Genomic DNA, 25,944 nt, shown 5'->3' on the forward strand with positions numbered 1-25,944 from the left:
ATACATTATAACCAACTGAGATTTACCCTGGAAATTTAAGGCTGCTTAAACATTAAAGAAATATCAGCCAATATAATTCACTATATTGACACATTAAATGAGAAAAACTGTATAAATTTTCAATAGATGCAGAAAAAGAACAAGAAAGGTAAAAAATAAAAATTTTAAAAGTCATATGGATTGGAAAAGAAAAGAAAACATACACCGTGCCTCACAGACAATATGACTGTCTTCAATAAATCTACAAAAGAACTACTCAAACTAATAAGTTTTTAGCAAGGTTGCAGTATACAAGGTCAATATACAAAAATCCCACGTATTTCTACATCTAGCAATGAATAATTGAAAATTGAAATTTTAAAAATGTACTATTTATAACAGAACTAAGATATATGAAATCCTTAAGTATAAGTTTAACAAAATATGAGCAGGATCTATATGTGGAAAAAATACAAAACACCAATTTCTGAAAGAAATCAAGTAAGAAATAAATGGAGAGATCTACTGGTCATGAACAGGAAGACTCAATATTAAGATGTCAGTCCTACTCAAATTGTCCTGCAGATTCCACACAACAACAATCAAAATCCCTGTAGATTTTTTTCTATAATTCAACAAGCTTATCTTAATATTTATATTAAAAGGCAAAGGAATTAAAATAGCCAAAATAACTCTGAAAAGAAGATCAAAGTTGGAGGACCTACACAATCTGAATTTCAAAACTTACTATAAAGCGACAGGAATCAAGACAATGTGATACTGGCAAAAAGGACAGACACAGAGATCAATGGAAAAGAACACAGAATCCAGAAATAGTCTACCTATATGGTTAACTGATTTTCAACAAAAGTGTAAAATCAATTCAAGAAAGGATAGTCTTATCAATAAATACTGCTAGACCAATTGACACTAATATGCCAAAGTTAAAACAAAACACACAAACTCATGCACTACACTATATACAAAAATTAACTCAAATGAATCAAAAGCTTAAATGGAAAACTTAAAACTATAAAATGTCTAGAAAACATACATGAAAATCTCTGTGATCTTGTGTTAGTCAAAAATTTCCTAGATATCACACCAAAAGCATGATCCATAAAGGAAAAAAACCAGTAAGTTCAATGTCATCAAAATTTAAAACTTCTGCTTTTGAAAGAAACTGTTGAAAGAATGAAAATGACAGGCCAGACTGAGAGAAAAAATTTACAAAACACATATCTGGGAAGCAATATATATCTGCAGTATATAAAGAACTCTCAAAAGCCAGTAATGAGAAAACAACCTACTACAAAAATGGGCAAAAGATTTTAACAAACATTTCACCAAAGAAGGAATTTGGATGGCAAAAAAAAGCTCATAAGAATATGTTCAACATTAATAGTCATCAGGGAAATGCAAATTAAAACCACAATGAGATACCACTACACATCTATTAGAATGGCTAGAATTTAAGAAATGAAACTAAACAAACAAAAAAACAGAACAAAAACAAAACAGAAACAAAAAAACGGAAAATACCAAGTACTGATGAGGATGTGGAGCAACAGGAACTTTCACACGTTGCTGGGGGGAAAGCAAAATGGTGTACCACTTTGGAAAACAGCTTGGCAAATTAAACATACACTTTCAATGTGACTCAGCAGTTCCAGTTCTTGGTATTTACCCAAGAGAAATAAGAACTAATAGTCACACAGAAACCTGTGACTGTTTATCACAGCTTTCTTCATAAATTGTAAAAAAAAAAAAAAAAAAAAAGAAAGAAAGAAAGAAAGAAAGAAAGAAAGAAAGAAAGAAAGAAAGAAAGAAAAGAGGAAACACTTCAAATGTACTTCAGCTGATGAATGGCTAAACTGTTTTACATCTATATAAAAGAATACTACTGGGGTGCCTGGCTGGCTCAGTCAGTAGAGCATGTGGCTTTTAATCTCAGGGTCATGAGTTCAAGCCCCACACTGGGCACGGAGCCTACTTAAGAAAAAAAAAAAAGAAAGAAAGAAAAAAAGAAAAAGTATACTACTGAGGAGTAAAAAGGATCTCAGTAGTGACACACACAAGACAGATGAATATCAAATACATCATGCTAAGTAAAAGAAAGCAGACTCAAAAGGCTGCCTACATCTCTTTTCAGGAAATGATAGAACTATTAGACAGAAAATCAGCAAGAATGGGGAAGATTTGCACAAAACAATCAATCAACAGTATCTAATTGACATATATAGAATTCTACACTCAACAACAGCAGAATACACATTTTTTGAAGTTTATGAAATAATCACCAAGATAGGCCATAAAATTAACTTTAACAAATTAAAAAGAATTGCTATTACCCAGAGTATGTTCTCTGACCATACAGAACCAAAGTAGAAATCAGTAACAGAAAGATAACAATTTAGGAAAATTCCTAAATACTTGGAAATTAAACTTCTGAATAATCCATAGGTCAAAGAGGAAGACTCAAATGAAATAATTTTTTAAGGACAAAGAACTGAATGAAAATTAAAATATAACATATCAAAGCATGTAGGAAGCCAGTAGTGCCATGAGTAAAATTTAGAGCACTACATGTTTATTAGGAAAGATCTCAAGTCAATAACCTACCTCAGAAACCAGAAAAAGAAGAGCAAATCAAGCAAAAGGAAGGAAATAATAAAGACAGTGGAAATCAAAATGACATTTTTTTTAAAAAAAGGAAAACACCACTGAAAACTACAAAACATTGCTGAAAGAAATTAAAGACGAATAAATGAAAAAACATTCCGTGTTCATGGATTAAAATACTTAGTATTATTAAGAAGTTATACTACTCAAAGTAATATACAGATTCAATGCAATCCCTGTCAAAATTTCAACAGCAATTTTTTTGCAGAAAAAGAAAAAATCATCCTCAAATTCATATGGAATATCAAAGGACCCTGAATAGCCAAAATAATTTCAAAAAGGAAGAATAAAGTTGGACGAACTCACACACCCTTACTTCAAAACATATTACAAAGCTACAGTAATCAAAACAGTTTGGTACTGGCATGAGGACAGACATATAGACCAATGCAACAGAATAAACAGGCCAGAAATAAAACCACATGTACATGGTCAAATGATCTTCAATAACGGTGCCAAGAGCACTCAATAGAGAAAGGACAGTTTCTTTAACAAACAGTGCATGCAAAAAGTGAAAGTGGACCCTTATTTTAACCCTATACAAAAATTAAGTCAAAATGCACTAAAGACCTAAATATACAACCCAAAACTATAAAACTGCTAGAAGAAAACATAGGGGAAAATTTCATTGACATTGGATTTGGCAATGATTTCTGGGCTATTACACCAAAAGCACAGGCAACAAAAGCAAAAATAGACAAATGGGACTACATCAAACTTAAAAATTTGTGCACATCGAAGGATATGATGAGCAGAGCAAAAGCCAACCTACATAATATTGGGAGAAAATATTTGCAAATCATTTATCTGATAAGAGGTTAATATGCAAAATATATAAAGAATCTCTTCGGCTCTGTAACAAAAAATTTAAAAAACTGATTTAAAAATAGCAAAGGACTTGGATAGACATTTTTCCAAAGATGGCATACAAATGGCCAACGAGCATATGAGATGTTCATCATTGTTAGTAATCAAAGAAATACAAATCAAAACAACAATGAAATACCACCTCACACCCATTAGGATGATTACATTAAAAAAAAAAAAAAGCCCCCACACACATATACAAAATAACAAGTTTTAGCTAGTGAAGAAGTTGAAACTATTGTGTACTGTTGGCATGACTGTAAAATGATACAACCACTATGGACATAAATGGTATGGTGGTTCTTCAAAAATTAAAAAGAGAATTACCATAGGATCCAGCAATCCCATTTCTGGGATCCAAAGAATTGAAAAGCTGGGTCTTGAAGAGATATCTGCACACCCATGTTCACAGCAGAATTATTCATAATAGCCATGAAGTGGAAGCAACCCAAATGTCTACTGATGAATGAATGGTTAAACAAAATGTGGTCTATACATACAATAAAATACTCAACCTTTTTAAAAAAGTAAATTCTGTCACATGCTACAACATGGATGAACCTCAAGGACATTATGCTAAGTGAAATTAAATCAGTCACAAAAAACAAATACTGTATGATTTCATTTATATAAGGTCTCTAGAGTAGTCAAATTCATAGAGACAGAAAGCAGAATAATAATTGCCAGGTGACTGCAAGGGGTGGGAGGGAATGGACAATGGGGAGGGAATGTTTAATGAGTATGGAGTTTCAGTTTTACAAAATGAAAAATGTTCTGGAGATTTGCTGTACAACAACGTAAATGTATTTAACACTACCAAACTGTGCACTTTAAAATGGTTAAGACAGTAAATTTTATGTTATGTACATTTTACCACAATTAAAAAAAATGGTTAAGATGGTAAATTTTGTTACATGTATTTTATTACAATGAAAATGTAAAAGAATTTTTTAAATGACAAAAAAAAAAAAAAAAAATTAACACCAACTGTACACAATCTTTTCCAGAAAACAAAAGAGGAGGAACACTTACCAACTCACTTTAGGAAGCCACTGCTACCCTGATACTAAAAGCACATAAAATACAGTTTGTTTGTTTGTTTTAAAGAAAAGATTACTACATACTAATATCTCTCATGACCTTAAACACAAAAATCCTCAACAAAGTATTAGCAAACCAAATCAAAGAATATATAAAAAGAAACATACACTATGATAAAGAGGAATTTATTCTACATATATAATGCCAGTTCAACATTTGAAAATCAATCAATATAGCTCCCATATCAATAAGCTAACAAAGAGAAATCATATTAATTGACAGAAAAATCATTTGAAAAAAATCTGGTATTTATTTATGATAAAAACTCTCAGCATGTTAGAAATAGAGGGGAACTACTTCACCTTGATAAAGAGCATCTAGAAAAATCCATAGCTAACATTATTCTTAGTGGTAAAAGGCTGAATGCTTTTCCCAAAATTGGGAGGAAAGCAAGGATGTCCACTCTTACCACTTGTATGCAAGACAGTACTGGAAGTTCTAGCCACTGCAATAAGGCGAAAAAAAGGAAAAAGGTCATACAGATTGGAAAGGCATTAATAGAATTTTTGTATTTGCAAATGACATGAAATACTCAGGCATAAATCTAACGAAAGATTTATAAGACTTGTATGTTGAAAATTACAAAACGCCGATGGGAGAAAATAAAAAGGCCTAAATAAATGAAGAGACATACTGTGTTCATGCATTGGAAGATCCAATATAGTAAATATGTCAATCTTCCCCAAACTGATCTACAGGTTTGATAAAATTCCTATCAAAATCTCAGCAAGATTTTTTGTAGACAGAGACAAACTTAGTCTAAAATTTATAAAGAAAGGCAAAGGTCCTGGAATAACTAAAATATTCTTGAAGAATAAAGTGGGAAGAATCATTCTACAGGATATGAAAGCTTATTATATAGCTATAAGACAGTGTGGTACTTGTGGAACAATAGACACATAAATTGGTGGAACAGAATTAAAAAAATCCAGATAGATACCCACACAAATATACTCTCCCAATTTTTGTTAAAAGTTGCAAAGCAATGCAATGGGGCAAGACAGGCTTTTCAACAAACGGTGCTGGAAAACTGGACAACCAAAGGTCAAAAAAATGAACTTCAGCTTCAACTTTTCATCTTGCACAAAAATTAACTCTAAATGGACTATAGATTTAAATGTACAATGTAAAACTATAAAACTTTTAGGGAAAAGAAAAAACAAGAAAATCTTCAATATCTATGCCTAGGCCAAGAGTTCTTGACACTAAAAACACAATTCATAAAAGGAAAAATTGGTAAACTCATCAAAATTAAAAATTTTTGTGCTATAAAAGCTCATGTGAAAAGACCAAAAAGACAAGCTACATACTAACAGAAAATATTTGCAAACCACGTATCCAAAAAGAACTAGTATCTAGAATATATAAACAACTCTCAAACTCAACAGTAAGGAAACAATCCAATAAAAAAAATAGGCAAAAACCATAGAGATATTTCACTGGAGGTTTTACAGATACAAATAAGCATATGAAATGATATTCAAGACCTTTAACCATCAGGGAAATGAAAATTAAAATCATGAGATATTATAAACCTATTAGAATGGCTAAAATATAAAAATACACCAAATGCTAGCAAGAGAATGCTGCAGAGAAACTTGATCACCCATTTATTGCTGGTGGAAATGTAAAATAGTACAGCTATTTTAGAAAACCGTATAGTAGTTTCTTATAAAACTAAGTATGCAATTACCACACTGCTCAGCAATTGTACTCCTGGACATTTATCCCGGAGGAATGAGAATTTATGTTCACAAAAAAACCTATACAAGAATATTCATATAATTATGTCATTTGTAATAACTCCAAGCCAGAATTGATCCAGATGTTCTTCAGTAAGCACATGGCTAAATAAACTGTGGTACATACATAACACAAAATACTACTGAGCAATAAAAAGGCATAAACTACTGATACATGCAACAATTTAGCTGAATCTCCGGGGAATTATGCTAAGTGAAAAAAAAAATCCCAAAAGGTTATATACAGTATGATTCCATTTATGTAACATTTTTGAGATGGCAAAATTTTATAAATGATGATAAGATCAATGGTTGCTAGGGAGTAGAGATGGGAGTAGGGGAGCTGGCAGGGAGCTGAGTGTGGTTATAAAGGGCAATCTGAGAGATCTTGGTGATGGAACTGTTCACTATCTTGACAACGGTAGTGGATATGTAAACCTACATATGCAATAAGATGTAGAGAACTAAAATACACACAGAGACACACACATACACACACGTGTACAAGTAGAACTGGGGAAATCAGAATAAGATCCCGGTTGTGATACTGTACTAGAGTTCTGCAAAATTTTACTATTGGGGGAAAGTGGGTAAAGGGTACATAGGATCTGGCTTTACTATTTCTTACAACTGCATGTAAATCTATAATTATCTCAATAAAATTTTCAATTGAAAGAAAAGGTTACATACTATATGATTCCATTTATATGACATTCTGGAAAAGTGAAAACTAGAGGGCAGAAAATAGATCAGTGGTTGCCAGATGATGGAGTCAGGGAGAGTTTTTTGGGTGATAGAATTGCTGTATATTCTGATTGTTAATAGTTACATAATTGTAGTTTTGTCAAAACTCAGAAATGTACACTTAAAATTGGTAAAACTTACTCTATGTCAATCATACCTCAATAGCCCTGGTGTTAAACAAAGGATAGTTATAAAAATATAATCATTTAGCAGGACTAATCAAAAAGAGAGAGAGGAGATACATAGGAAGAAATAGAGATATGAGGGCAAATATATAATGAGGGCATTGTAGAATGTTACTGAACATCTGTTAAGTGAAAAAAGTAAGATGTATATTGTTTTGTGACTGTGTACAAAAATTATGCACTGAATAGCAATGGTGACTATAACAAGAAAATGGTATCAGTAGTTGCCCAGGGACCAAATATCTGAATAGCTGCTAAGGATAAAAGTGGGAATAAGACTTGGTTTATGGTCTACACCATTTCAAAAATTTTTAATTGGGTTCCATGTGGAAGTATTATCTAGTCCAAATGAGAATTAAATAGGATAAAATAATTGAAAAACTTAAACAGCTACTCCCAAATCATAAGAATTTTATGAATGACTGTAAAATTTTTAAAACTAAATGGAACAGTTACTTTAATAGAAAAATATAAAATTACCAATCCATTTCATTTTATAGAGCTAATTAACCTTCAATAACAAAACCAGAAAGGAACAGTAGAAAATTACAAACCAATATGAAATATGGTTTGTTTCATCTAAATATGAAAATAGATGGAAACATACCAAATAGCATCATAAAATTAAGTTCTGCAGTGTTGAAAGGAATGCAAAGATGGTTCATTATCTGAAAAGTGTATCCCTCAAATTCAGATTCACCTATCAAAACAACATGTTCATCTCAATACAGAAAGAACATTCTATAAGAAATCGATACTCATTCATATTAAAAAGAAACTCTTAGAAAAACAGAGGTAGTAACTACCTTAACCTGAAATGAAAGACTGAAAAAACAACAGCAAAAGTCACATTTCATATCAAAATACTTCAAACTGAAACTTTGAAGTAGTCCCTTTAAAGTGAGAAACAAGATAAAGATGACCTCTTTTACTGTTCATTTGTAATATTATACTGGAGGACTGTCTACATGGAAACCCAAAAGAAAGTAAATATTACTTTTTACACAGGCAAGACTGATGGATACGTGATCAACATGCAAAAATACATAGCATTCTTATACACCAACATGAAGCAATTAGAAAGCAGTGACAGAAAAAATGATTTCATTTAAAATAGCAACAAAATGCATAAGATGCCTAGAAACAAAATTTAACAAATATGTGCAAGGCCTTTGAGAGACAATTAGAAACACTGCTGAAGGACATAAAAGATGCTCTGAATTAAATGGGAAGATATCCTATGTTCACAGATAAGAAGACAAAATAGCATCAAGCTGTCAATTCTCCCAAATTAGTCAGTGAATTCAATGCAATCAGAATCCAAATTACAGCAGGATTTTTGTGGTTCTCCTAAAATTCATAGGGAAGAGGGGCTACGATCTCTAAGGTAACTTGAAAAACAATTAGGTGTGGAAACTTACTGAGAATTTATACTCACTACAATTTAGCAATGTAATTTTGCAATTTTGTAATGGTATAGGAATGGACACATACACCAATGGAACAGAACAGGGTGGAGGCAGAACCACACACGCATATAAAAAACAAGATATATGACAGAGGTGGTATTAAAGATCATGGTGAATACCAATTATCCATATGGGGGAAAAAACCATATGGGGGAGTGAGGGAAAGATGGTGGAGGAGTAGGGGACCCTATTTCAACCAGTCCCCAGAATTGAGCTGGATATCTACCAGACCACTCTGAACACCCACAAAATCAGCCTGAGATGTAAGAAGACAGATCTGGATTTCTACAAACAGAATATCGCAGGCGGTTGGTTTCCACGTATGAAGCGGGGAGCTGTGATTCTGTGGGCAGATATCGGAGGATAAACGGAAGGGGGAGGGAGCCCAGCTGCCCAGATCCTACACCACCGGAGAGTGATAGCCTCCCGCGCCAGGGACTGGGCACAGACTCGCAGACTGGTAGCGACGGGGAAAGGGCTTTAGGGCAGCCCCCTCATGGAAACCCAGACTGGTGGGGCCACGTGTGCAAACTGGGGGCGGCTAGCGGTTTTAGAAGCACAAAGGGCAGAGACGAGCCCTGACCTGGAGGTGAGGACTGGGAGCGCTGCTGAGGGGCACATAACCCAGGATGCTGCAGTTTATAGCAGCACAGACAGAAATGGAGATAGTGTGGCCTGGAGAGCTCACTGAAGAACAGACTGCAATCTCTCTGCTCTGAGGCGGAGGGTTGGAAATGGTCTCTTCTGCACTGACTCTCGGAAGAGATGCAAAGCTGCCAGGGAACGCCGCCAGAGAACAAAAGCCCCCAAAACCGGTTTCACTGAGCCCATCCCCCACCACAGGGGGCAGGGTAACTCTGCCCAAACAGGGTTGCCTGAGTAACAGCACGGCAGGCCCCCCTCCCAGAAGACAGGCTGGGAAAACAAGAGGCCAGCAACCCTAAGGTCCCTAGAAAACAGGTACATCTTGCTTGGGTTGTGGTCAATAATTTGGATTCTATACATTCCCTCAACCACCCCTCAACAGAATGACTAGGAGGAGGATCCCCCAAAATAGGAAAGACTCAGAGACAATGACTTATGCCACAGATTTACAAATGGATTCAGATATAACCAAGATGTCGGAGATGGAATTTAGGCTAGCAATTGTGAAGACAATAGCTAGAATGGAGAAATCAATTAATGGCAACATAGAGTCTCTAAGGGCAGAAATGAAAGCTGAATTGGCAGAACTTAAAAATGCTATCAATGAGATCCAATCTAATCTAGATAATCTAACAGCTAGGATAAGCGAGGCAGAAGAACGAATTAGTGACCTAGAAGACCAATTAACAGACAAAAAGGGAAAAGAGGAGGCCAGGGAAAAACAACTCAAAATCCATGAAAATAGAATCAGAGAAATAAGTGACACCATGAAACGTTCCACTGTCAGAATTATTGGAATCCCTGAGGGGGTGGAGAGAGAGAGAGGACTAGAAGATATATTTGAGCAAATCGTAGCTGAAAACTTCCCTAATCTGGGGAATGAAACAAACATTCCAGTCCTAGAGGCAGAGAGGACCCCTCCTAAGATCAAGGAAAACAGGCCAACACCCTGGCATGTAATAGTAAAACTCGCAAATCTTAGAACCAAGGAAACCATCTTAAGGGCAGTTGGGGGAAGAGATTCCTTACGTACAGAGGAAGGAACATCAGAACAACGTCAGACCTATCCACAGAGACGTGGCAAGCCAGAAAGGCCTGGCAAGACGTATTTAGGGTACTAAAGGAGAAGAACATGCAGCCAAGAATACTTTATCCGGCAAGGCTGTCATTTAGAATGGATGGAGAGATGCAGAGCTTCCAAGACCAGCAGAAACTGAAAGAATATGTGACCACTTAGCAGGCCCTGCAAGAAGTATTAAGGGGGGTTCTATAAAAGGAGAAAGACCCCAAGAGTGATATAGAAAAGAAATATACAGGGACAATCTATAAAAACAAGGTCTTCACAGGCAACATGATGACAATTAATTCATATCTTTCAATAATCACTCTCAACATGAACAGCCTAAATGCTCTCATAAAACAGCACAGGGTTGCAGATTGGATAAAAAGACAGGACCCATCCATATGCTGTCTACAAGAGACTCATTTTGAACCTAAAGATACATCCAGACTGAAAGTGAAGGGATAGAGTTCCATCTTCCATGCCAATGGACCTCAAAAGAAAGCCAGGGAAGCAATTCTTATATCAGACAAATTAGATTTTAAGCTAAAGACTGTAGTTAAAGACACAGAAGGACACTATATCATTCTTAAAGGGTCTATCCAACAAGAAGATCTAACAATTGTAAATATCTACGCCTCCAACATGGGAGCAGTCATCTACATAAGCCAACTGTTAACCAAAATAAAGAGTCATATTGATAACAATACATTAATTGTAGGAGACCTCAATACTCCACTCTCAGCAACAGACAGATCATCTAAGCAGAAAATCAACAAAGAAACAAGAGCTTTGAATGACACACTGGACCAGATGGACCTCATAGATATATACAGAACATTCCACCCTAAAACAACAGAATACTCATTCTTCTCAAGCACATATGGAACTTTCTCCAGAATAGACCACATACTGGGTCACAAATCAGGTCTCAACTGATACCAAAAGATTGAGATTATTCCCTGCATATTCTCAGACCATAATGCTTTAAAACTCAATCACAAGAAAAAATTTGGCAGAAATTCAAACACTTGGAAGCTAAAGACCACTCTGCTCAAGAATGTTTGGGTCAACCAAGAAATCAAAGAAGAACTTAAACAATTCATGGAAACCAATGAGAACAAAAACACATCAGTCCAAAACCTATGGGATACTGCAAAGGTGGTCCTAAGGGGGAAATACACAGCCATCCAAGCCTCACTCAAAAAAATAGAAAAATCCCGAATTCACCAACTAACTCTACACCTTAAAGAACTAGAGAAAAAGCAACAAACGATGCCTAAGCCACGCATTAGAGGAGAAATAATTAAGGTTAGAGCAGAGATCAATGAATTAGAAACCAGAAACACAGTAGATCAGATCAACGAAACTAGAAGCTGGTTTTTTGAAAGAATTAATAAGATTGATAAACCACTGGCCAGACTTATCCAAAAGAAAAGAGAAAGGACCCAAATTAATAAAATTATGAATGAAAGGGGAGAGATCACGACTAACACCAAGGAAATAGAAACAATTATTAGAAATTATTATCAACAACTATATGCCAATAAACTGAGCAACCTGAGTGAAATGGATGTCTTCCTGGAAACCTATAAACTCCCAAGACTGAAACAGGAAGAAATTGACAACGTGAATAGGCCAATAACCACTAATGAGATTGAAGCAGTGATCAAAAACCTCCCAAAAAACAAGAGTTCAGGGCCTGATGGATTCCCTGGAGAATTCTACCAAACATTCAAAGAAGAAATAATACCTATTCTCCTGAAACTGTTTCAAAAAATAGAAACAGAAGGAAAGCTTCCAGACTCATTCTATGAGGCCAGCATTACCTTAATCCCCAAACCAGGCAAAGACCCTCTCAAAAAGGAGAATTTCAGACCGATATCCGTGATGAATATGGATTCCAAAATCCTCAACAAAATCCTAGCTCATAGGATCCAACAATACATTAAAAGGATCATCCACCACGACCAAGTGGGATTTATCCCTGGGATGCAAGGGTGGTTCAACATTCGCAAATCAATCAATGTGATAGAACACATTAATAAGAGGAGAGAGAAGAACCATATGGTCCTCTCAGTTGATGCAGAAAAAGCATTTGACAAAATACAGCATCCTTTCCTGATTAAAACTCTTCAGAGTATAGGGATAGAGGGAACATTCCTCAAGTTCATAAAATCCATCTACGAAAAACCCACAGCGAATATCATCCTCAATGGGGAAAAGCTGAGAGCCTTTCCCTTAAGATCAGGAACACGTCAAGGATGCCCACTCTCGCCGCTATTGTTCAACATAGTACTAGAAGTCCTAGTAACAGCAATCAGACAACAAAAAGAAATAAAAGGTATTCAAATTGGCAAAGAAGAAGTCAAACTCTCTCTTTTCACAGACAACATGATACTTTATGTGGAAAATCCAAAAGACTCCACCCCCAAATTACTAGAACTCACACAGCAATTCAGTAATGTGGCAAGATACAAAATCAATGCACAGAAATCAGTTGCTTTCTTATACACTAACAATGCAATTGTAGAAAGAGAAATTAGAGAAATGATTCCATTTACAATAGCACCAAAACCCGTAAGATACCTTGGAATAAACCTAACCAAAGAGGTAAAGGATCTATACTCTAGGAACTACAGAACACTCATGAAAGAAATTGAAGAAGACACAAAAAGATGGAAAAACATTCCATGCTCATGGATTGGAAGAATAAACATTGTTAAAATGTCCATGCTACCCAGAGCAATCTATACCTTCAATGCCATCCCGATCAAAATTCCAATGACATTTTTCAAAGTGCTGGAACAAACAATCCTAAAATTTGTATGGAATCAGAAAAGGCCCCGAATCCCCAAGGAAATGTTGAAAAAGAAAAACAAAGCTGGGGGCATCACATTGCCCGATTTCAAGCTATATTACAAAGCAGTGATCACCAAGACAGCATGGTACTGGCACAAAAACAGACATATAGACCAATGGATCAGAATAGAGAGCCCAGATATGGGCCCTCAACACTATGGTCAAATAATCTTCAACAAAGCAGGAAAAAATATGCAATGGAAAAAAGACAGTCTCTTCAATAAATGGTGCTGGGAAAATTGGACAGCCACATGCAGAAGAATGAAACTCAACCATTCTCTAACACCATACATAAAGATAAACTCAAAATGGATGAAAGACCTCAATATGAGAAAGGAATCCACCAAAATCCTAGAGGAGAATATAGGCAGTAACCTCTTTGACATCGGCCACAGCAACTTCTTTCAAGATACATCTCCAAAGGCTAGTGAAACAAAAGCAAAAATGAACTATTGGGACTTCATCAAGATAAAAAGCTTCTGCACAGCAAAGGAAACAGTCAACAAAACAAAGAGGCAACCCACAGAATGGGAGAAGATATCTGCAAATGACACTACAGATAAAGGGCTGGTATCCAAGATCTATAAAGAACTTCTCGGGGCGCCTGGGTGGCTCAGTCGTTAAGCGTCTGCCTTCGGCTCAGGTCATGATCCCAGGATCCTGGGATCGAGCCCCGCATCGGGCTCCCTGCTCTGCAGGAAACCTGCTTCTCCCTCTTCTACTCCCCCTGCTTGTGTTCCCTCTCTCACTGTGTCTCTCTCTGTCAAATAAATAAATAAAATCTTTAAAAAAAAAAAAAAAACTTCTCAAACTCAACACCCAAAAAACAAATAATCAAGTAAAAAAATGGGCAGAAGACATGAACAGACATTTCTCCAAAGAAGACATACAAATAGCTAACAGACACATGAAAAAATGTTCATCATCATTTTCATCAGGGAAATTCAAATCAAAACCACACTGAGATACTTACACCAGTTAGAATGGCAAAAGTTGACAAGGCAAGAAACAACAAATGTTGGAGAGGTTGTGGAGAAAGGGGAACCCTCTTACACTGTTGGTGGGAATGCAAGTTGGTATAGCCACTTTGGAAACAGTGTGGAGGTGCCTCAAAAAATTAAAAATAGAGCTACCCTATGACCCAGCAATTGCACTATTGGGTATTTACCCCAAAGACATGGATGTAGTGAAAAGAAGGGCCATATGCACCCCAATGTTCATAGCAGCAATGTCCGCAATAGCCAAACTGTGGAAAGAGCCGAGATGCCCTTCAACAGATGAATGGATAAAGAAGATGTGGTCCATATATACAATGGAATATTACTCAGCCATCAGAAAGGATGAATACCCAACTTTTACATCAACATGGATGGGACTGGCGGAGATTATGCTAAGTGAAATACTTCAAGCAGAGAAAGTCAATGATCATAGTTTCACTTATTTGTGGAACATAAGGAATAGCATGGAGGACATTAGGAGAAGGAAGGGAAAAATGAAGGGGGGGAATCGGAGGGAGAGATGAACCATGAGACATTATGGACTCTGAGAAACAAACTGAGGGTTTTAGAGGGGAGGGGCTGGGGGGATGGGCTAGTCCGGTGATGGGTATTAAGGAGGGCACGTACTGCATGGAACACTGGGTGTTATATGAAAACAATGAATCGTGGATCACTACATCAAAAACTAATGATGTATTGTATGGTGACTAACATAACATAATAAAGTAAAATTTAAAAAAAATACCCATATGGGGGAAAAAATCTGTTTACATCTCTATTTGACACCATACACAAAGACAGATTCTAGGCAGATCAAAGACACAAATGTGAAAACACATTTAGAAAAAAATGCAGGAGATTATCTTAAGTGATCTTTGGAAAGGAAAAGATTTTGTTAAATAAGATGGAATAAGAATAAACCATAAAGGATTGATAACATTTAATGTTAAAATTTTGAAACTTCTTTTCAACAAAACACAAAGTAAAAAATCAGACTGGGAATCAGCTACAGACTGAGAGAAGAAATTGTAATGCATATTGACAAAGAATTATAAAATCCCACTTTATAATTCAATGGATATATAAAATATAATAAGTAGACACCAAGTATACACATCAAATTCTTGCCAGGGGTTACTTCTTGGCATAAATAGGATTGAGAACAGGGGCAAAAAATGACTCTAATTTTATCTGTAATACTATTTCTTTTAATTAAAAAATAAACTTGAAGTAGTAAAATATTAGTAATCATCAGTTCTGAATAATGTGAACATGAGTATTTATTTTTATTATTCTCGATATTTTTTTTAATCCTAAAAAGCAAACAAAAACAAAAACGATAAGACTGGCCCCTGCCCTGGCCAAAACCAAAGTTGACACCAAAGATAATCTCCCTCAAGACCATGAGGTGGGAGGGATGGTTCTTATTCTTTCTCTCCTTTGCAGGTATATGCAAATTCTCATATATTACTCAAATCAAGATTAGGAAGGGAGCCTCTCTTCTGCTGGGCTGGGAAAGTGGCAAGAAGTCAAAATAAAGTCCAAGGTAATTGGAATGACAAAGGTTGTAAGCGACAGGGAAAGCTAACATTTCAGATGCTCTCCACGGTGCGCAAGGGAGAAAGCCCCTTTTGTTTCTCAGGAGACTGGAAGCTGAATGTGAGGAGTGCTGTGTCATGGCCCTTGTCAGAGGATGATGGAGCCTGGCAATATGGAGAACCCCAGGAGACTCATGTCCAATGTAGGAATGTTCCTTCACAACAGCAGGTCCTCTGTCTGGAAGGAATATGAGGTAACAGACACAGTACACTAGGATTTCTCCAGCATCCAAGACAAAGTAAGCCTTCATTGAGGTGGTGTCTGGATACAAGCCTCTGCCCTGCTCTCACAATAATGTGAAGATACAATCAGCAGTATTTAGAAACACCATTAGTCTGAAGGAGGAAAAAACATACTCTCCATATTTTAAAAAGCCTACCACTAATGACAATCCAATAAGCATTTGAGGAATGTCTAATATAATCCTTGACATCATAAATAAGGATTTCCCAGGGTATAGTTTAGGGACTCCTTGGGACAAAGAGAAAGTGAGGTACCGAAGGAGAATAAAAGTAAAGCAAAGCCCTTTAAGAAAGCCTATTTCTGGCTTTGCCACTCTGTCTCTGACAACAGTGTTTCCTCCCAGCACATAATTGTTCACTAGAGCTATGCCTCTTCTAAGTCTTTATGAAAAACAAAATTTTAGGGCGCCTGGGTGGCTCAGATGGTTAAGCGTCTGCCTTCGGCTCAGGTCATGATCGCGGGGTCCTGGGATCGAGTCCCGCATCGGGCTCCCTGCTCCTTGGGAGCCTGCTTCTCCCTCTGCTTCTCTCTCTCTCTCTCTGTCTCTCATGGATAAATAAATAAAATCTTTAAAAAAAAAAAAAGAGAGAAAAAGAAAAAAAAAAAAAAAAGAAAAAAGAAAAACAAAATTTTAAAGTCTGAAAAAAAGAGAGACACCCCAAATCAGTGAATTTACTTCCTTCCCACTACCATCAAAAACAAAAAGAAACAAGGGCGCCTGGGTGGTTCAGTTGGTTAAGCATCTGCCTTCGGCTCAGGTCATGATCCTGGGGTCCTGGGATCGAGCCCCAAGTTGGGCTCTCTGCTTAGGGAGGAGACTGCTTCGCCCTCTCCCTCTGCCTGCCGCTCCTCCTGCTTGTGCTCTCACTCAAATAAATAAATAAAATCTTTAAAACAAAATATAACAAAACAAAAAACCAAAAAGAAACATCTTCCACAAATGGTGTTGGGAAAACTGGACAGCTACATGCAAAAGAATGAAACTGGACCACTTTCTTGTACCACACACAAAAATAAATTCAAAATAGATTAAAGATGTAAATGTGAGATATGAAACCACAAAACTCCTAGAAGAGAGCACAGGCAGTAATGTCTCTGACATCGGCCGTAGATTGGTCCCCTGAGGCAAGGGAAACAAAAGGTAAAATAAACTATTGGAACTACATCAAAATAAAAAAGCTTCTGCACAGCGAAGGAAACAATCAACAAAACTAAAAGGCAACCCAGAGAATGGGAGACGACTTGCAAATGACATATCCGATAAAAAGTAAGTACCCAAAATATATAAAGAACTTATAAAATGCAACACCCAAAAAGCAAATAATCCAATTAAAAATGGGCAGCAGACACTTCTCCAAAGAAGACATCCAGATGGCCAACAGACACATGAAATGATGCTCATCATCACTCATCATCAGGGAAATGCAAATCAAAACTACCATGAGATATCACCTCACACCTGCCAGAATGGCTAAAATAAAAAACACAAGAAACAACAGGTGTTGGCGAGGATGTGGAGAAAAAGGAACAGTCATGCACTATTGGTGGGAAAGTAAACTGGGGCAGCTACCCTGGAAAATGTATGGACGTTCCTCAAAAAGTTAAAAATAGAACTACCCTAAGATCCAGCAATCATACGACTAGGTACTACCCAAAGAATACAAAAATACTAATTCAAAGGGATACAGGCACCCCTATGTTTATAGCAGCATTATTTACAATAGTCAAGATATGAAAGCAGCCCAAGTGTCCATCGACAGAGAAATGGATAAAGAAGAGGTGACATATTTATATATATCAGAATATTATTCAGCCATAAAAAAGGAATGAAATCTTTCCATTTGCAATAACATGGATGGAGCTAGAGAGTATAATGCTAAGTGAAAGAAGTCAGTCAGAGAAAGACAAATATATGATTTCACTCATATGTGGAAGTTAAGAAACAAAACAAAGGAGCAAAGGGAAAAAAGAGAGACAAACCAAGAAACAGACTCTTCTTTTTAAAAAATATTTTATTTATTTACTTGAGAGAGAGAGACAGAGAGAGCTCCAGCATGAGCAGGGGGAGGGGCAGAAGCAAACTCACGCCGAGCAGGGAGCCAGATACAGGGCTTGATCCCAGGACCCTGGGATCATGACCTGAGCCAAAGGGAGACGTGTAACCAGCTGAGCCACCCAGGGGTCCCCAAACAGACTCTTAATTATAGAGAACAATCTGATGGTTACCAGAGGGGAGGTGCGTGGCGGGATGGGTGAAATAGGTGATGGGGATTAAGGAGTATATGCCTAGTGATGAGCACCAGGTGATTAAAATAAAAACTTGAAACAAAACAAAACAAAGAAACAGTTCAATCCCAAAAGATACCTGGTATGTTGATTTCTAAGAGAAAAGTTACATGGTTTTTCTTTTTGTCTCTCTTTAAAACTCAACAGAAGAAGAATGGTATTAGTTCAGTATTAAATAAGCAATTTAAATTCACTCTCTCAGAGGAAATTAAGAGATAAAGCAAATACAACATAAAAGAAACTGATAAACATAGGCAATGTGGACAGACATTTGATAAATGGAAGGTAATGATAGATTCGTACAGATTCATAAACGCAGAGGTTTCTTTCTCTCTAAAAATGATACTCTTCTACCCCTAGAGAAATCAGGGCCATAAATATCAGAAAACAAGTAGAACTTCACAGCATGTTTTTAAAGGACTATTTCAAATTCTATAGCGAAATTCAGTCCTAACATGTGTACCTCTGTCAAAGGACATAAGCAGCCTCCAACGCACACTTCCTTTACCAAAGTATCAGTTATTAACGAGGGCTCTCTTCTGCCTCTCCCTCTAAATATAAACCAAAATCGGCCCTAGGAATTTCCCCCACTTGAAACCTTTCAATGATTTCCCACTGCATTCGAGAAAAAGTCCTTGTCTCCAGCAGGGCATACCAAGGTCTCTAAGGGCCTGCCCTGGCTCCCACCTTCCTACCCAGCGCTATCTGCCACTACTTCTTTCCCGCTTACTACTTTTCACGGAGTCCTATCAAACTGCCGCACTTCACTGCACATAGGAGTTATTTCCTACCACTGTGTCTTTACTTCCCATGTAGTCCATTCTGTCTGGAATATTCTTCCCTCACCTTCATCAGGTTGACTCAATCATTTTCTAGGAAGTACCGCCTCTTCCAGGAGAGCTAAGTAACCCTGCCTCATGTTCCGTGAGCATAATGTGAAGATTCAGTCATTTTATTAAACAGCTGCTATTCTGTCAGGCACCACTCTAGGCATTGAGGGTATAAGCAACGTTCAAAACAGAAGTCCCTGCTCTTACAGAGCTTATAGTACAGTGTGGGGAGGCCACGAGTATATAAGAAATGCCAGTTAGGTATTGCTAAATAAGAAAAATACAAGTGGGTTAAGAGAATCGTGGAGGCGGGGTGGGGCTCGCCTGGATGGCTCAGTCGGTTAAGCATCTGCCTTCGGCTCGGGTCATGATCCCAGGGTAGTGGGATCATGTAAATGTGAGATATGAAACCCAGCATTGTGCTCCCTGCTCAGCAGGAAGCCTGCTTCTCCCTCTCTCACTCCCCCTGCTTGTGTTCCCTTGCTCGCTGTGTCTCTGTCAAATAAATAAATAAAATCTTAAAAAAAAGAGAGAGAGAGAATCGTAGGGGACAGAGCTGTGCTATTTGAGATCGGCTGGTCAGGGAGGTATCCCCAAGGGAGAGAGCCACAGAGCTAACCTGGTGCATTCCAAAGAGGGACAACAGTGCAGAGGCCTGAGGTGGGAGCGTGCTTGATGTGTTTCGGGAATAGCATGGAAGGTTTTTTTGTTTTTTAAATAAACTTGAGTTCTTATAAACTGACTCCTGTGTGGAGAATAAACTATAGGGGGCAATGGCAGATTCGGGGAGACCCAACAGGAGGGAGACATGATGAAGGCTTGAACTAAAGTGAATGGTGTAAGGAACAGTCAGATTCTCTCTGTGTTTTTGCAAGTACTACTGAAAGAAAAAAAAAAAAAACCCAAAAGACTAGATGTGGGGTATGGGAGAAAGAAATCAGGGATGACTCTGAGGTTTTTTTCCCAAGCAACTGGAAAAATGGAGCGATGGAAAGCTTGCAGAGGAGATGTGACAGTAGAGGAGGGGCCGGGGAAAGGTAAGGGAGGCGATCAAAAGTTTGGTTTTGAACACATTAGGTTTAAACATCCAGGTGGAGATGTCAAGTAGGCATTTGGAATACTAGGCTGGAATTTAGGGGCAGATAAGAGCTGGAGGTGTAAGTCTGGCAGGTATTAGAATACAGAAAGCATGCAGAGCCACACGACTGGATAAAAGTATCTAAGGGACGAGGACAGAAGAGAAGAGGTCTGAAGACCAAATCTTGCAGTAACTTTATTTTTAGAGGTTGGGAACATGAAGAGGATCCAGCAAAGGAAATATGTCTCAAGAGTAGCCCAGGTGGCAAGCTTCTTGAGAGTAGACACTATTTTTTTGTCTTTTTGTCTCCAGCTTCTGGCCCAGTGCCTCTTGGTTCATAGTAAGTATTCAGTAAATAAATTAAAGTGTCCTTTGAAACCCAGCTAGAATCCAGAGTTATTTCCTAGAAGTTCCTCTGGTAAACTATAAGGGCCCAATAACTGAAATAGGACCGGCCCAATGAGGACATCTTTCCAACCCCCTGCAGCACACACTGAACTTATTTTGAAATAGCACACCACTCCTACACAAGCCATGAAAAGACAAGGCACAGATGAAGGCTTTAGAAGAAAGAGTCCATTGACTGGAAAAGCAAACACTATGATGCTTTTTAAAGGCCAAGAATCGGGAACAGAGATCTTTCACCTTCTGTTATTTCACAAAGTAAATAAACATGAAACACATAAGAGATTGCTCAGATTTTCGTGTTAGTCCATTATTACCATAAACATCTACAGTAGAGAAGCTAGACTTCCAGCTCCACATATCAGTAGAAAACAATAAAAAAGGATGATCGAGCACATGTAAGAAACTATAAAACTCTTAATTAAGTACATCTCCCTTTTGCCCTCTAAACATTTTATTCTGTTCATCATAAAAAATTGAAATGATTCATGTAACTGGAGCCTGTATTTTATTCTGAGGTAGAAAAATTGAATATGTAAATTTCTAGATCATCTTTAAAGTCTCCTGTTGCTAAAACAACTAATCACATGGAAACAGATGTGTGTGAGTAATCCAACTGACTCACAAAATAACTGTGCTACCATAAAGGACATTCAATTGATCATAATGGCTTTTTATTCATGCCCTCAAAAGACATATTGCTTAATTTTTCTTATGTCTAAGTTGAGTAGAGGTATTACATGTTTAATGACACAAGACAGGAAAATAGAAGGAGAAGGAAAAGCTCAGGGAACCTAACAACTGGAAAAGGATGTTGTAGAAGTTAGAATTTATAGGAAAATCAAGTTAAGTACTGACTTAAAAAAAACCCATGGTCAAATGAAAAGGAATGTTTCCTCCAAAACAAATGGATACCTCCCTCCATCCTCCCTGGAAACCAAAGCTCAAATGTGGTTCTGTATGAAACACCGAATTATCCAGTGTCAAATTTTCACCTTTTACTAACTACATACTTGGCTAATCACTGTTCATTGGTATGTTAGGGAGAGATTATGCATATAATTTGGAAGACAATTAAAAAGATAATGGGTATAGTAAGTAAACACCCTGTTTATATATCAGTATTCTTAATTCATAATAAATGCATTTTAATACAAAATCCTCTATGTTCATTCACCATTCTATCTTGAGATCAGCATGAATGCTATTATAGCTCTTTTTTAAGTGCCCAACAGTTCCCGGCATATCACAATGGCTCAAAAAACATTTGCTGAGTACATTGATCATTCTACCAGAGGACTTACTAGGAAAACAAAAGAAAACAAAACAAGGGGTGCCTTGGTGACTCAGTTGGTTAAGCTTCCAACTCTTGATTTTGTCTCCGGTCATAATCTTAGGGTTGTGAGATCGAGCCCCGCCCCCCCCAACAGGCTCTGCACTCAGGGCTGGGGGGGGGAGGTGCAGTTTCTGCTTGAGATTCTCTCCCTTGTCCTCTGCCCTCTCCTTGCTTGCATATGCGCTCTCTCTTTCTCTCTCAATCAATCCATCCATCTTAAAATAAAAATAAATTTAAAACAAACAAAACCAAACAGACAAAAAACTACTAGGGAACAGGTATTACAGTGGATATATGTCAACTTTGGCTATCCAGCATCTGAATGCCCTTCTGAATTGAGGGGAACCCAAGATAGACGAGAAGTAGGAACTACTATCCACTAGAGAAGCTAAAGAGAAGTAAATGTTCTCTTTCTTCTTTCCCTGAAAGCCAGAACACAGAAAGGTAACAAACCTACCTAACCACTACTAGAAATACAAAGACACGAGGTCTAACAGGCTTATTCAGAGCAGATATAGAAGAATCAAGAATTCGAAGGCATGGCTATAAATGTCACGGGGTGGGGCAGGGGGCAATGAAGTCTAGCAGTGTGTGATGACTGGCTGGTGAGCAGTGTCAGAAGCATACTGTCTGTAGAGTGAGATACAGAAATCTTGGCTGTGCCCGGCTTTCCATCAATCCTGCCCAAGCCTAATTCTCTAATCTTGTCAATTCTGTGGGCCACACAGTATTCATTATTCTTTTACTCACTTCCTAACCTTACTTAAGTTGGCCAGAGTTGGTTTTTGTTGTATGAACTAAGAAATCAGCAGCAGGGAGATCATCAACAAGAGCCCCTCAGGTAATTACGGGCAATTTGAAATTGGTTTCTGGCCTAGTAGGGCCCAGTGAGTGTCATATTGGTGTTCATGAAGGGATTCTGCAAAGGCCTTAACAAGGAGCGGTGAAAAAACTGTTGACCACTTGTGGTCCCATGGAAAGCTCCAGGTGATTGAGAGAGTGTTGCCATGAATAAACCAATGTGAAGGGCCGGAAGAAGGCAAGACTATGAGGTAGAGCATCTGCTATTCTAAAGGCACAAGACAGCCTAAATCAAGAGAATATTAAAGTTGAATACCTATGAACTAGGCTCAAAGCACAGACTGAAACCCAGGTACTTTTAAGAAAAGGCTCTTTTCTCTCTTACAATAATAAAGCTGAGGTAGCTATAAAAACAATGCACAGTTTGATGCTCCGGATTGCTGAATTACAGATCAGTTAAATTTGTATCCATATTGGGACTATTATGTGAAAGTTGAAGCACTGGCTGGAAAGAGAGCAGGGCTGGGGTGGGGCAGAATGAATTGGAGTGGAGGTTTACAGACAGGAAGACGCTGAGGGATGGGAACATCCCGAATCCCTAATCCTCACGTAGGCCCCCTTGTGAGCAGTTTGAAGATTTTATTTATTTATTTATTTGAGAGAGAGAATGACAGAGAGAGAGAGAGAGAGAGCACATGAGATGGGGGAGGGTCAGAGGGAGAAGCAGACTCCCTGCCGAGCAGGGAGCCCGATGCAGGACTCGATCCCAGGACTCCAGGATCATGACCTGAGCCGAAGGCAGTCGCTTAACCAACTGAGCCACCCAGGCGCCCCCCTTGTGAGCAGTTTGAATGAGACTGTTCCTCTCTTGCTTGAGAAGGCAGTAAAATCCCCCTGACTAAGGGAATTAGCTTGCAAGAGTAAATGAATTCCCACCTGCCTCATCCTTCCACATATACACTGCGCTCTCCTACCATCAGATCACAGCATGCTCTGTGGGGTTGACTACAAACACATCAAAAGAATTATAAGAATTGGGTTATATGGACAAAAATATAGGAAATTAGTAAAGGAATAGATTCTGAGCATGCTGACCAAGAAAGGAGAAGCAATTTTAGATCTCGCTGATGTTGTTGACATAGGTACATTACCAGAGATTCTGAGTTCAAAAAGCTAGCTTCAGTGGCTGAGAGTGGTTCTAAATTTTCATCTAGTTGGATGATTAGAAATTGGACTCATAGTGGTCTATGCTAAAGGAAGCTGAGATGCCATGAATTTGGGGGATAATGTAGAAGGAGAAAATAAAACATTTCAGGACACAGGAATCATGGAAATTATTGTCACCCATGACCTCTCACGCATTCTCCATCCATGAACCCTAAAAGGACCCAGAAGACACTTCCTTTTCCAAGGCCTTGAAAAATACATTACTGAGAAGAACACTCACATCTTTGAAAAATATTTTATAGGCCAGGAAGATACTGAAATCAGTTTGCCACTTCAATTTCAAGAAGAATGGAAGAGACTAAGCAGTGACATTTAACCACTAGTGAGTGGTAAAGTGGGCACCATTACATAAACAGGCAGCAAGGCCAGACTGGTAATTAAAATAGCTTGAATCTTTTACAGTAGCTAATTGGTCACAGTCTTTAGGATTAGAATAAATAGGTTATCTCACTTCATGGAGAAAGAAGTGTGTTTTCCTTTGTAAAAGGACTGCATTAGGACAGGTGAGAATAATTTTTTTATATCTACAACTATGGGGAAAAGGTATATGCATAGATGTTGGATAGTCAAAATGGCAGACTACAAGAGATGCTCTTTTTGCTTAATTATTCCTATTTGGGGAAATGTCCCAAGACAGGGGATGATTCTACCTCTCACTGCAGAAGCCAGAGTGACAGATAATCCCTCTCCCTATCTCTCTGAAGACAATATGTGAGCACATACCCTAAACATAGCCAATCAGTTGGTTAGACACAGATTTCTGACCCTTGGGGAATGAGGCAAAGGTCAGTGAGAGATTATGTTCAGCACAGCCCGCGGTAGAGCTACAAGCGTCCAGGGGTGAAAGTCTGGCCTTATGGTGTCTGGGAAGGACAGTGCCAGCACAGACTGGTGAAACCTTGGCTGTCCTTGCCACCCCCGGTTCCTGTCTACATTTGGTTACTCAGCTTGCCTAACAATTCTTGTAGTTTTTCAACATCCTTCTAATAAATTCCTCCTATGATTGAAGATGATTTCTGTGACCTGCATTTAAGAATACAGACTAGTGCAGAGGCCTCTATGCACTTTAGGATAATTATGCTAACAGGACAGGAAACAACATACTGCCTGTATATATATACTACTCCCTGCAGCAGACGAAATTAAATAAACTATACGCTCAAAGCCCAAATATTTACTTCTCCCACTAATAAGTTAGACGGAATCAAATGAAACTATAGATATTAGACTATTTTTTACCAAAACAAAACAAAACAAAATTCATGCTGCTTAACCTGATATTTCTAGGTTGTATTAAAGGCATAGTAATATTTATTTCTCCCTACTTGGTTGTTCTTAGCTAACTTTAAAAAACAATCTTCAAAATTCTTACTTAATTTTTTAAATGTTTAGGCTTTATTTTTTATTTATTTTTTATTTATTTATTTTTGCTTATGAACAAAATTTATTATTTATTTATTTTTATTATGTTCAGTTAGCCACTGTATAGTACATCATTAGTTTCTGATGTGGTGTTCAGTGATTCATTAGTTGTGTATTAATACCCAGTGCTCATCACACACGTGCCCTCCTTAGTACCCATCACCATGTTACCCCATCCTCCCACCCCCCTCCCCTCCGAAACCCTCCATTTGTTTCCTGGGGTCCAGAGTCCTTCCTGGTTCATCTCCCTCTCTGATTTCTCCCCCTTCAGATTTCCCTCCCTTCCCCTATGGCCTTCTGTGCTATTGCTTATGTTCCACATGTGAGTTTAGGCTTTAAAATACTACTAACAAAATCACAAAATCTTTTTATATAGTACTGAT

General features: G+C 37.7%; 1 protein-coding gene across 2 annotated transcripts in view; it reads right to left on the bottom strand.

The window, feature by feature from the left end:
- TBCEL (tubulin folding cofactor E like) overlaps positions 1-25,944 on the bottom strand; it is an 89,479-nt gene that overhangs the window by 14,228 nt on the left and 49,307 nt on the right. The gene's annotated exons all lie outside the window — the stretch shown is intronic.

This window comes from Mirounga angustirostris, unplaced genomic scaffold (genome assembly GCF_029215605.1).
Source record: "Mirounga angustirostris isolate CCGP_5_RB_7025 unplaced genomic scaffold, mMirAng1.0.hap1 SCAF_13, whole genome shotgun sequence".
NCBI lineage: Eukaryota > Metazoa > Chordata > Mammalia > Carnivora > Phocidae > Mirounga > Mirounga angustirostris.